The sequence below is a fragment of the Schistocerca cancellata genome, chromosome 12 (genome assembly GCF_023864275.1).
Source record: "Schistocerca cancellata isolate TAMUIC-IGC-003103 chromosome 12, iqSchCanc2.1, whole genome shotgun sequence".
Classification (NCBI taxonomy): Eukaryota; Metazoa; Arthropoda; class Insecta; order Orthoptera; family Acrididae; genus Schistocerca; species Schistocerca cancellata.
Window position 1 is genome coordinate 118,031,912 of NC_064637.1, and position 15,021 is coordinate 118,046,932.

The following is a 15,021-nucleotide window of genomic DNA, read 5'->3' on the forward strand; positions in this document are numbered from 1 at the left end:
TTCACTGCCTCTAATTAATTAATTCCTCGTGTTCCACAGATCTTGCCAAGAAGTAGAACCTTCAGGGTATGTGGAACTAGTTGAGGGAAAGATCAGTAGAAAGTAGTAAATCTGCTGGCTATGATCTTGTGTCTATCATAATGTTAAAACCTTGTACAGACTTTATAGGACTACCAGTAAGATATCTTTGTAGTTAATCATATGACAGAAAGTCCAGGATGAAATAACAACAATAATGAAAGGATAGATTGCTACTCACCATATAGAGGAGGTGTTGAGTTGCAGACGGGCACTATGAGAAAGACTGATAAAATATTAAGGATTTTGGGAGGGGGCAGTGTTGGGGGGGGGGGGGGGGGAGAATGAAATGTGTGGGGAGGGGGGTGGAGGGCAGGGCAGTTGGCAAAGCAGGGAGGAAAGAGGAGAGAAGGGAAAAGGACTTGTAGGTGCAATGGCAGGGTAGGTGATGTGTATAGTACTGGAGTGGGAGCAAGGAAGGGGATAGATAGGTGGTAGGAAAGGACTAATGGAGGTTTAGGTCAGGGGGGTGGGGGTTCTGGGAATGAAGGCTTCATTGTAAGGAGATTAATCAAGAATGTGGGGCTTATTCTTGACAGACTTAAAGTTACTGTACTAGTAATATCCTTCTTCAAAACTGGAGAGAAGCAGACCACCTGCAATTACAGACATGTACCACTTCGTCCAGTCTTTTGAGAAGTGTTTAAGGACGTGGCCTATGGCAGAATGCTTACTCATTTAACTGAACAGAACTTGTTATCCTTCTCTCAGGAGGGCTTCTGTAAAGTATTTTACACAAAGAAATCAATAACAGGTCTCACAAATGAAATACTAACAGAACTACACAAAAAATTGTATTGTTGGTATATTTTTTGATCTTGCCTGAGCCTTTTACTGTGTGGATCACAAATTATATTCAGCAAACTAAAATTTTATGGCATTAATGGCCTTCCTCTTGTTTGGATGGAATCGTACCTTCATAACAGAAAGCAGAGGGTTTGTATCTCATGCATGAAAATAACCTCAGAAATGGGGATACATATGAGGTGTGATCAAAAAATAATGGAATTTAATTTTTTAATTTTATGGGCTTTATACATCCAATTTTTAAGAAAATTTTTTATTTTGTTGTTGCACATGTTCCCGATTTATGTTTGCACTTTCAGCTGCATTCAATATTTAGTTTATTGTTGACAGTTGATATGGTTATATGTGATTTGGGTTCTTGACAAATTTTTATTATTAAGAAAGATGGATCAAAGAATTTGCATTATATTTTTCTGGAAAAATGGAATAAGGTGCAGCACCTCATTCAGATTGTTGAGTGAGGCTTTTAGCAAATCTACTATGAGTAAGATAAACCATTTCAGAGAGGGCTGAGAAGATGCTGAAGACAACAACCACTCCTGATATGCTAACACATCAATAATGACAATGTGGAAGAAGTAGAGAAAATTATTCTGGAAAATCCCCAAATCAACATCAAATACCAATGTTGACATATCCTTTGGCTCATGCCAAGCATTTTTTTTTTTTTTTTGATGTTTTGGGCATAATATGTACAGCAGCAAAGTTTGTTCCAAAATTGTTGAATTTTGACAAAAATGATGTCATGTAGACATCATTCAGGAATTGCAGAATTAAGTAGAAATGATCCAGAACTTCTAAAGAAGAGTATAACAGGTAATGAAAGATGGGTATACCGGTAAACCAAGGCCCACTCATCCCAGTAGAAACTACCTGAATAGCCATTGTCATTTTTGTCACAGGCCCATCTTTGCCTTATATTTTGTACATATTTATATCTGTGACATTTGTAACTTTGGTTTAGTGCTGAGGTCACGATAAGTGGGAAATCTGAGTTTCAGTTCCAGTCTGGCACAAATTTGCATATGTCACTTTAGTAAGTACATCTATACCTATTACAGTTAAGTCAAATTTCAGAAATAAATTTCAGTAATTGAAACTATAGTTTGTTATCAGATATAAATATACATGAAGTGAAGAAGTGCCTGTGATAAAAATGGCAAACATAATCTATGGCTTCTTGCTGTTTTGATTCTAAAAAAAACCTACATGGGAATCATGAGATGTGTGAGTGTGAGTAAATGAATTAATAATCTATGAGAAGAATTAGATAGGTTTTGACATGTAGAAGTTTGGGTTGTTCCCAAGAAGTGTTCTCAGATGGCTGAGATGGTTGAGGCGACCACTTGTGATAAGTGGGAAATCTGGGTTCGAGTCTCAGACTGGTATAAATTTTCATGTGTTACTTTAGGTAATACATCTATACTTATTACAGTTAAGTTGAATTTCAGGAATAAATTTCAGTACATAAATTCCCAAAAATTGGGTAAAATAAAAAAAATTTAAAGAGATAAAATGAACAAGGAAAATAGTAATTTATTTTCATTAGGTCAGTCATTTCAAAAAACAACATAATGTAAATGTTAATAAAGCTTATTACACAAAGTTGTTCAGGTTAGGAACAGAAAATAGCAGGATTTTTACATAACACCCTCCCAGTAACACATCTTATTAGCATCATTTGAAGATGTTAAATAGTCACTTCTTTTTTTCTGCAGCTGTTACAAGTTTGTCTCTCCTACCACATCAAATTCAGTTTTATTCATTGGCAAGCACTGAACCAGCTTTTGCCTTGTTAGTGAGACATTTTCACACTTTTCAGATCAGAAGATTTGGTCCCTTTTAGGCTCTTCAGAAGTTCATTTAGTATCAGAGGAAACACTAGTCAGATTGATGTGAAAGAATTCTGTTTAAGAGTGTAAGACATTTTGAAAATACACACTAGTAGTTAGTGAAATAAACAAAAATTCATCCTAAAATTGTCAAGCCAAAGTACCCCAAAACATTTCATACCAAAATTAAGAATTAGAAAATTCTTATTTTACACCTGAATCTACAAGAATGAAGCAATAACAAAAATTGCTTACCAGCATTAAAACAACTTCCGTAACAGACAAACAAATGAAAGTTGGAACACCACTGTTGTGCCTCAACTAACAGAACCTTCACATAAAAAATGCCATTGCAGCAGCAGATTTGAGAACCTCAGAAACAGTGCACAAGCCATAGACCTATTTCTGCTGCTTATTGTTAAAACAAGGAACATGGATATTCACTGACATATGTATGAGCTGCATGGCACAGAACCTGGCTTTTCCTCTGAGCCAATGTTACCTGCAAAGAGCCAATGTTACTCCAGCTGGCTGCATTTAGCATTATCTATGTGCAAGTGTGAGAACATTTTCAAAATGTTTGTGAATCGTGTAACTGAGGTGGGATCTGGGTACCAGCCTGCTCTAGTCAGATGTAGGAAACTCCATAAAAATGACACCTGTTCTAGCCAGAACATTAGCCCTCTTCACTAATATGCTGGTCCCAGTGCACCTCTCTGAATCCTGGAAGCAGTGTGTTAATGCACTTGGCTATTTGGGCAGATCATAGGTCCCACTAGATAACAAGTGGTGTCAACACACAGATGTACTAACTGAAAAACTCAGTTTAGCCTGTTACGCACTCAGCAGAATTTCTTATTATGTTCACCTAAAGTAAAGAGTGTTTGCCAATTTTTGGATATTTTGACTCCCTGTTGTTCAATGGAATTTTCTTCTGGGACAGTGCACCTAAAGTAAATAAAGTGTATCTTCAGCAGAAGTGAGTAGGAAGAATACTGTTTAAAGTAGATAATTGTACATCTTGCAGAAGCCTTGTTAAGGATGTTGGCATTCTTACATTCACTTTCCAATATATTTACTCCTCCATCATTTATGCTGCTAACAATAAAAAAATTTTTAACTGGACTGTGATATACACAGTTACAACACAAAACTAATTTTGATTAGATTTTCATGAAACATAGAATGGCGAAAAAAAGGGAAGGGATGGTTGGGAATTTGTGACTTCCAGCTGCATAGGGCATTGCATTACCACAATGACAAAAATTGAAAATTTGTGCTGTACCAGGACTCAGACCAGATTTACTGCTTCTCAGGAGCAGTTGCTTTAACAGTCCCTGATTGACTCAAATTTCCAACTTATCACACATTGCAATGCAGTGTCCCTCACTAATTAACTCCAAACTCACAAAGTATTGATTCCCATAGAAGTCTGGACAGTATTAGAGCATCCACACTGAAACCAACATCAATGACCCATCCCACCCTTACAGAAATGTATATATCAAACAATGGAAAGTCCAAGATGGAATGTAACAATATTAGAGAAGGAAAGTTGCTACTTTCCATACAGTGGAGATGCTGAGTTGTGATAGGCACAGCAAAAAGATTCACACAGTTATAGCTTTTGGCCATTAAGACCTTTGTCAACAATAGACACACATACACACACGCACACACACACTTACGCAAATGCAACTTGCACACACATCTGCAGTCTCAGGCAACTAAAACTGGTTTCAGTTGCCTGAGACTGCAGACGTGTGTGTGAGTTGCATTTGCATGAGTGTGTGTGTGCGCTGGTGTGTCTGTATGTCTATTGTTGACAAAGGCCTTAATTGGTGAAAGCTGTAATTGTGTGAATCTTTTCGTTGTACCTGTTGCAACTCAGCACCTCCGCAATATGAGAAATGTATGTATCTGAGTGGTGTCTGTTCTGTCGGATATGGAGTTATGTAGTTTAATGGAAATATATTCAACAAGCTCCCATCTAACATACAGCAAGCAATTAGGAAACCCCATCCATTCAAAAGAAAATTAAAGACAGACCTCATTAGCAACTCTTTCTTCAAATTATCTAAATATCGGGATTCAAGGATTTAAAATTTCTGTTATCTACACGGTAAGCAGCAGTGTTTGTGTGAAAGTATTTGTGTTGTTAATGTCATTATATATATTATTTTTTTAAAGTTGTAATTTGACATTATAGGAATTAATAACAAGTTGTGCTTATTTTTCCTTTGGACATTTAGTAGGTGTGTGATGTTTTTGATGTCATTAATGGTAAACTAAATAAACCAGAACAAACTGCTCAAAATTATGTAACTGATTTTTCTAAATGAACCAAGGCCAATGGAAAGGCAATGAAATGTCTAATAACATTGCTTGACACCAAGTTCTTCCTTTCCGTCAAAGACATTTGGGGTAAGTTGGTTAAGATTTACGATATTCATTCAGCCAAAAACATTGTCTGCCTGGATACAAATTTCCTAATGTCAAGTACGAAGTATTTGGTGGTATATAAAGCCATCTAGCCATATTTTATGAAATAAAAACTCTCTTTGTTACAAAGCTGCTTGACATTAGTGGACTTTGTGCATGATTTTTTCAAATACTGCACAAAGAGTTCAATTGTATTTGTATTAAATGGAATGATTTCTCTGCTGAGGGGAAAACATGGAATAAGTGATAAAGACTGTGTTTAAATTATAGGTTGAGAATAATGCATCATGATGATGAAAGAGTTGCTACAGCCATGATGTTGAATAATAAGGTTAACAAATAGCAGTGAAGGGACAGTCAAACTGCATCTGAAGCAGATATTATCAAAGGAATGAAGATAAATGTTTTTCCTGTGGCAAAATGGGTCATTTATCAAAACAATATAACAAGGTTCAGTTTGTTTTAGACTCAAGAAAAAGCACCATTAATCAAATGAATGTACTACCATAGACAAAAGAAAGGAATGTGTTATGGTGTCTGTTTGTGTAACATTAGTGGGAAATTCAATAAACTGTAGCTACATAAATGCTTCAGAAACTGAGAAAGTTATAAAGGTGAAATTGCAACAGTTTTCTGTAGGTATAAACAAACTGTAATGTGATGTATAGAACATTGAGAGTGGTGCAACACATCTTATAACAAATCAATGTAATTGATACACTATGTAGAGTCATTTGAAATTCCAAGAAAGGTGGGTGGAACCAAAAACGGTGTAAAAATTAAAGCATTTGGTACAGGTCAAATGGATGTACAAGTATTCAATGAACAGAAATGAACTGAGGTATTTGATGATATTTGGTTTTTTGCAGTGGTATCTTGTAACTAATTTTCTGTTGTGAAAGATGCACAAAAAAGAACAGATCAAATAGTCAAAACGACTATTAGTCTTGGGTATTGCAATTAGTGTTGCTGCATCCAGTGGTGGAAATGAGCTCTACTGTTTGGCTATGAAGGTTGTTAGTCATGAAAGGTTGTGCTTTTGCTAAAACTGATGGTACTTTACAGAGATGGCATGAAAAAAATGGGTCATCAAAATAAAAGCTACGTGCACCTGTTCTGGAAGAACTGTGATATAGAGATGATCAGTAACAGCTGTTGTGAGGGGTAAGCATAATCAGCAGTCATTTGGTGGAAGAGTACAGAGATTCAGTAAACTGAGACAGTTTGTTTAGGCAGATCTTTGCAGACCATAGGAAGAAAATGATTTGCAGCGTCCCAATATACTGCTGTTTTTAAGGATGATTTTTCCAGTTTCAAGGTAATATACCTTTTATGACACAAAATGAAATTAAATAAAAGTTACTTGTGTTTATTAGAATGATGATGACTCTGGCTGAAATTACTGTGAAAGTATTACTTACAGATGTTGGTGAGGAGTTCAATAATAAAGATCTACATAGATTTGCCGACTCAATTGGAGTGAAACATGCAGTTACTGCACAGTGCACTTCTTAACAATTGCTCAGTGGGAAAATGCAATCCTATATGAAATGGCACATTCTTGGCTCCGCCCTGCTGAGCACATCCAAAAGCATTGTGGAATGAGGCAATTTTGGCTATACATATACTCTTGATTTGAACTGTCCTCATGAAAAGTAAAGATAAAAACCAAATTTTTGAGGAAGGAATGCTGTACTGATAATTTTGTGATATTTGGAATGGAATTCTATGCATGGACTCCCATGCAAAAGTGAAAGAAGTCTGATGCTAAATCTTCAAAGGGATATGTGTTTAGGTATGATTATTGTGGATATTGTGTTTATTTCTCCTGAAAAATGAGTTTGTGTATGCAGAGACATAAAATTCAACTGCAGACAGTTACTGAAACTGCTGTCTTCACCTATGTTTGTATGCCTTTTACACCTTCCTTGCTTTGTCCATCATACATTACTTTTCTTCCAAGGTAGTAGAATTTCTTCATCTACTTTATGATCCCCAATTTTAACAATAATCTTTTTTCTGCTACTCCTCATTACTTTCATCTTTCTTTGTTTTCTCTCGATCTATAGTGCATGGTCATTAGACTGTTCATTCCATTCAACATATCCTGCAATTCTTCTTAATTTACACTAATGATAATAAAGTCATCAGCAACTCTCACTGTTATCCTTTCACTGTCGTTGACCATTTCTTTCATTTCAGTCACTGCTTCATTATTGCATAGACTGCACAATAGGGTTAAAAGACAATATCCCTGTCTTACATCCTATTTAACCTGAGCACTTCATATTTGGCCTTGCAACCTCATTGTTTCCTCTTGGTTCATGTATATGTAGCTTACTCCTGTTTTTCTCAGAATTTCTAATATCTTGCAGCTTTTTACATTCTCAAATGCTTTTTCCAGGTGGACAAGTCCTATGACTATGTCTTGATTTTTCTGAAGTTTTATTTCCATTATCAGTCACAATGTCGGATCTGCCTCTATTGTGGCTTTACATTTCCAAATGACAAGCTAATCATCCTCAAAGAGATCTTCAGTCTTCTTTTTCATTCTTCTGCATGTTATTTTAGTCAGCAACTTGGATGCTCAACCCGCTAAGCTGATTGTATGGTATTTCTCACACACATCTAGGCAGTAAAATTAGACACACTCAAAGGTCATCATTTACTTCCTCTATTTGTCACCTGTGTCTGCCTCCTTAGCTGAGTGGTAAGGTGCTTGCCTCCAATGCGACGGGCCCGGCCAGGTTGGAGATTTTTCTCTGTTTGTGGAATTGGTGTCGAGTTGTCCTCATCATTATTTCATCCTCATCACTGGCACGCAAGTCACTCAATGTGGCATCGACTGAAATAAGACTTGCACTCGGTGGTCGAACTTCTCCGGATGGGGGCCTCCTGGCTGACAATGCCATACGATCATTTCATTTTTTTGTCACCTGTAGGAATGGCTTTTTTCTGTATGGCAAATAGGATGCCTGAAAGAAAGAGTGATGCATCCATAAGACACAGTTAGATGTCAATGTAAATTCATATATGACACACCATTGGCTGAAACATACATAATTACAGTTCCAGTGTTCTCTGCAACAGGTAGAACAGCCATGAGAGTGCATTAATGTTGTTCTTGTTAGGGGTTGTTACCAGACCTGGTAGGGTATAAAAAGTGCATGAACAGTGTCGGGTCTTGGGTAACTGCTGTGAAGGACACTTGTTGTGGACTGGCAAGACAGCCAATCCACTAGGACGGGAGGCCGAAGGGCGCGCGTTAAGCTCACGCAGGCTGGCGTGAGGTCTGGAACAGGACAATGTAATTAATATAGCCAATAAGGTACATTGCTGCTGGAATACTTAACTTTAATCCATAATTGGTGTACATCGGTCTGACGGTACAGGCATCACAAGATAAATAGCAACTGATAATGGCACCTTGCTAGGTCGTAGCAAATGACGTAGCTGAAGGCTATGCTAACTATCGTCTCGGCAAATGAGAGCGTACTTTGTCAATGAACTCTCTCTAGCAAAGTCAGCTGTACAACTGGGGCGAGTGCTAGGACGTCTTTCTAGACCTGCCGTGTGGCGGCGCTCGGTCTGTAATCACTGACAGTGGCGACACGCGGGTCCGACGTATACTAGCAGACTGCGGCCGATTTAAAGGCTACCACCTAGCAAGTGTGGTGTCTGGCGGTGACACCACAACACTGATATGCTATGTACACATGTGAGACTGTGTTATCAGCACCTGATAGAGTTTGAAAGGGACCTCATTGAGGGTCTTCATATACATGACTGGTCATATTATGCAATATTCAGAACTCTTGGGAATCTGTGTGTGACACTGACATGATGCTGGACTGCACAGAAACATGAGGGCAGGCATACTCAACATCACGCTTTCAGTCAACCACGTCCGATCATCACATGGGACAATTGTTGTATTGTGCACCGAGCACATTGAAACCCCTTCACATCTGCACCTGCCACACATTATGGAGTCCCCGCAACTTTCTGTATCATCCCGTACCATTGGCCGAAGATGAGCACCACAACATAACTACTGCTTTTGGAGTGGTGTCTTGACCCAAAAGTATGGAATGCTAATGAGTCGCATTACATTAAATTTATCAGTGAATTGTGGTTCTGTGTTAAACTGGATGCCCATTAGGACCTTGTCTAGTATGGCGGTGCGGGTCTCCCGAATCGTTCCCCTATGGTCTGTCCCGAAGCATGGGACTTCACTTTCAATAATGCTACAGCTTTACACAGCGTGCTTTCCTTTCTCCGAAAGAATCTACTACCTGATCAAAGTTCGTCAAACGTTCTGCTATGTGAAAAATCAAAACTCAAAGTCTAGTACTAGAAAAACTGTTAATACGAATGGTACACTAGACTGATGTGGTTTCTCGATTTGATTACGTCTATTTTGTAACTGTTTGCTAGATAAAACAAAATGGGCCCTTCTAATATTGCAGCAATAGTAACACATGCCAAACAAGTGAGACTATTGTGGCACAAATGGTCATTTTTATCTACCTCATTTACATGAATAACACGACAGAATATAATTCAACAAGTACCAATATCAAATGCCTATTAGGTGTACTATAAGCAAAAAGTTTTATGTTAGGAAATAGTTTCACATTTCATTCATATGCTCCATTTTCTCAAGCATGAGATTGAAATGTAATAGCAGTATTTGGAATTGTAGTATTCTTCCATATAATTTGTGTGATGCCCCCGTTTCTCCTCCTTCCTCGCTCTAATAAACAATCTTATCATCACTAATTCCTTAACTATTCCTGCTATTGTCAAAACTTATTCTGTGGTTAACTTCACTAATCCTGCCAGAATCAACGGTTTAGTCATTTATTTCCACTCTGGTAGTCTGAATCTACGTATTTCGCTAATAATTATCATTCGCACACTCAGTTAACCACATAAACAAACAGCGATTGGTATTCACCCGTTCGGGTTTATTCAGCTCAGCTCGTCCACTTTTTTCCGCGGGAAAGTGTTTAATTTCTTGATGCGAGGGGATTCCTTTGGCAGAGACATGACCTACGCTATGCTCACATTCAAAAATCAACTTGTAATTCGTTTCAAAGTCATACGAATGATGGATAGACCAACGTGCACTGGATGTTTGGCGCTTTGTGAAACAAGGCTTTTTCTTCCAAGAATATGAATTTGGTTCCCCTGAAATTAAAACCTGGGACAGTTTTGTGTGAAAGTGGATGAAAGTTTTCTAAATGTCTGCAAAACACGTAATTGATGTGGGGTATCACCTCAATATTCACCTAGTGGGATGTGGGAAACTGCATAGAATCAACATCCAGGGGGACAAGCACTCAGGCCCTCATTACTAATTCAGCATGCGCATTTGATCAGGGGCAGCCCTCATCCCCATACTGGAAGCAGCACTTCAACACACACGGGTCACTTACACGAATTGAAACATCCAGATGGAGAGGAGGAAATGAGATGAAACTTCACACGTTGAGAAGGTATCTAATGTGATAAGAATGATTTACAAAATAGAGTTAAATTAACAAAGAACTCACAGTATGAAACCACTTACTATTATGATAGTGCACCCCCCCCCCCCCCCCTCCCTCCATGCCCTACCTCAGACTGTATGCAGGCACTGATCTGGTTTGGAAGGGAGTCATAAAGCTGTTCTATCATTTCCTGAGGCAAGCTGGTCCACAACTTTTGTATCAGGACCTCGATATCTCACACACTGGCACTGGAACGAACCTGACATATCATAGACTGATGTGCCCTAAAGCTGCTTACTAGTAATGTAACCATAAGCAAATTCTAGCTGGAATAAAATAAAATATTAATAAATAAAATAATGAAAGTGATTATATTCTCCTGAATATTTTATGCAATCAACACTATAGTGTTTATATGATGATGAACTGATGATGACTTTGTATTTAAATTGGCAGTAGATTCCCCAGTCACTACTTAAACAACATTGGTCCACAAAAACAGAGTCCCATTCTATTAAACTAAACGCAGAATATTCACTAGCGCACAATAAACAAATTTCGCTATTAGAAATTGTATAATCATGAGTAAATTCCCACAGTCTGTTCAATAACAATTCCAGATTTGCAGCAGAATGCCCAAGAGCTACTGCTCACCCACATTTACAAGCCCTTGGTTTCATCACCAAAATTCACAAGGAACACTAAACAAAGAAAATGGAACACTATTTAAATTGTGTACAAGTTAAAATTACAACATGGATGTTAAATGAAAGGTCTTTTGCTCACAGTCCCCCTGAGACTATACAGATTATCCAATATCTAGTGTTTATAGATCTACACAAATAAATAAAACATGGAAATTGCACACACGCATTTCCAATAAATGATAAAGAAACTGTTATTAAAACATGCCAACAAATAAATGTGGCCTGTTCAATAGCAGTGCCTCTTTGTGCTCTATTCAATGGTGGAATCAAATATTACATGTAAATTACCACTTTCAAGTAACAAGAGTCTTTAATCTAGACCAAATTTCACATTTAATTAAATAAACTAGAGATAATGTAATAAGGGAAAGGTACAAGGAATCCCATACTCTGTTCGTGTTCTGTGTAATGTGTGGAGAGTATGATGATCTGGCACATTTAGATAAATAAAACATGTAATAGTTCAACAAAAAAATCAATAAATAAAATATATACAGATGTGTGGCATTCAGTTTAATGGCTAGAGTCCTCCACTATCATTTAATACCTTGTCTGTCTAGATTGCGTGAAGCATTCAACTATTATTATTCATTTGCTGTTACTACATAACTTCTGTAGTTTTTGTGACATGAAATAAGTGCCTCAAAACACGCATCTCAGTGCTGTGATTACTCCATTGTGGGTTATTTTGCTGTATGTTGAAATTTGAATTATTGTTTAAGTATATAGTATTTGTAAGTATCTCTAGTCTGCCACACTGTGACAGCGCCCATTCAGTGCCAACACTTCCTGCACATGCTGGTACTCAAGCCAGTGCGCACCTCTCACCCTTAAGGCACTGATGAAACCCACAACAGTTGATTGACCCCTGGCCCCAGTTACTGTGGTGCAGCCAAGCCCAACTCGGCACTGCCACATTTTGCCTCCCTCACCTCAACCGAACCAGTGTGTAAGATTGCTAGATTTCAATATTTTTAGGCCTGTGATAGCTCACCAGCATATGTTTTAAGCTAGAATCTGGGGATGTTCCCAGCTCAATATCACTTAGACAGTTAATAGAGATTAGTACCATATGTGGAGGAGCATTGTCCAGTTGAAAAATGTCACTATGCTACTGTCTCATGACAGGTAACACTTTAGGACCAAGATATCTGTGACATACCATTGTGCTATTAGAGTTGGTTGGTTGATTTGGGGGAAGGGACCAAACAGTGAGATGGTTAGAGTCCTTTCAATCACTACCAACTGTGATCTGAAGTCATACCCTATGGCTCCTCACACCATAACACCAAGAGTGACACCACTGTGCCTCTCCAAAATGAAAATTAAAATGTTTCCACATTGATCCATTTTTGCACACACATTTTTAATATAGAATATGTCATGGGGTTCTTTATAACATACTAGAAAGCTAAAAAATATCAGTCAATGTACACATATCAGAACAATTGACTGTTAGAATTTCATTTCTCTGGGATAATTGATTTCAGCGAAAAGGTACATTAGACTGAAAAAACAAGAGCTACAGGAAATTCTGTGGAAAGTTTTATTGCACTTACAGTGTCATTAATACATTCCTACTTTGTTTATGTTAAAAAAGGAACTTAAAACTCCTGAAAGTACGTTTATGTCCCGTATAACGTTCTGCTACTGGTCCGAGTGTTCTGCATCATCTCTATTAGTAGAATGGGTGAAGGAAGTTACCTCTTAGAACGTCTGTGACAGAGGCACTTCCATTTCATTCTGTGCTCGCAAAAGAGTAGTATCACCTAACCTAAAATTTACGCTACTGTCACTACATAAGTGATAATCAACTTCTCTTGTATTTACGACGATTATGTGTGTTCCCTATTGTCTTTCTGCCAGGTCCTCCAAATCTTTTCTTGAAAACTTTGGGGATTGATTTCGGCAATTCTTTGCTCATAAAACAACACGCCGTACATTATTCATATGGCAAACCATTGAATACGAGACAACAAACAATGAAGCCAATATCCGAAAACTCAAAGCAACGGACATAAGTATCTAGGTTTATGAATTCAAAGACCATACCAAGAGCTGCTACAGGGCGAAATATATACATCTATATCTACATGACTACTCTGCAATTCACATTTAAGTGCTTGGCAGAGGGTTCGTCGAACCACAATCATACCATCTCTCTACCATTCCACTCCCGAACAGCGCGCGGGAAAAACGAACACCTAAACCCTTCTGTTCGAGCTCTGATTTCTCTTCTTTTATTTTGATGATCATTCCTACCTATGTAGGTTGGGCTTAACAAAATATTTTCGCATTCGGAAGAGAAAGTTGGTGACTGAAATTTCGTAAATAGATCTCGCCGCGACGAAAAACGTCTTTGCTGTAATGACTTCCATCCCAATTCGCGTATCATATCTGCCACACTCTCTCCCCTACTACGTGATAGTACAAAACGAGCTGCCCCTTTTTGCACCCTTTCGATGTCCTCCGTCAATCCCACCTGGTAAGGATCCCACACCGCGCAGTAATATTCTAACAAAGGACGAACGAGTGTAGTGTAAGCTGTCTCTTTAGTGGACTTGTTGCATCTTCTAAGTGTCCTGCCAATGAAACGCAACCTTTGGCTCGCCTTCCCCACAATATTACCTATGTGGTCTTTCCAGCTGAAGTTGTTCGTAATTTTAACATCCAGGTACTTAGTTGAATTGACAGCCTTGAGAATTGTACTATTTATCGAGAAATCGAATTCCAACGGATTTCTTTTGGAACTCATGTGGACCACCTCACACTTTTCGTTATTTAGCGTCAACTGCCACCTGCCACACCATACAGCAATCTTTTCTAAATCGCTTTGCAACTGATACTGGTCTTCGGATGACCTTACTAGTCGGTAAATTACAGCATCATCTGCGAACAACCTAAGAGAACTGCTCAGATTGTCACCCAGGTCATTTATATAGATCAGGAACAGCAGAGGTCCCAGGACGCTTCCCTGGGGAACACCTAATATCACTTCAGTTTTACTCGATGATTTGCCGTCTATTACTACGAACTGCGACCTTCCTGACAGGAAATCACGAATGCAGTCGCACAACTGAGACGATACCCTATAGGCCCGCAGCTTGATTAGAAGTCGCTTGTGAGGAACGGTGTCAAAAGCTTTCCGGAAATCTAGAAAAACGGAATCAACTTGAAATCCCTTGTCGATAGTGGCCATCACTTTGTGCGAATAAAGAGTTAGCTGCGTTGCCCAAGAACGATGTTTTCTGAAACCATGCTGATTAAGTATCAATAGATCGTTCCCTTCGAGGTGATTCATAATGTTTGAATACAGTATATGCTCCAAAACCCTACTGCAAACCGACGTCAATGATATAGGTCTGTAGTTCGATGGATTACTCCTACTACCCTTCTTAAACACTGGTGCGACCTGCGCAATTTTCCAATCTGTAGGTACAGATCTATCGGTGAGCGAGCGGTTGTATTTGAGTGCTAAGTAGGGAGCTACTGTATCAGCGTAACCTGAAAGGAACCTAATCGGTATACAATCTGGACCTGAAGACTTGCCCGTATCAAGCGATTTGAGTTGCTTCGCAACCCCTAAGGTATATACTTCTAAGAAACTCATGCTAGCAGCTGTTCGTGTTTCAAATTCTGGAAAATTCCATTCGTCTTCCC

The 15,021-nt window shown here is 38.4% G+C and overlaps 1 protein-coding gene across 1 annotated transcript in view; it reads right to left on the minus strand.

The window, feature by feature from the left end:
* Positions 1 to 15,021, minus strand: part of LOC126109503 (AN1-type zinc finger protein 5-like) — a 64,341-nt gene that overhangs the window by 26,839 nt on the left and 22,481 nt on the right. The gene's annotated exons all lie outside the window — the stretch shown is intronic.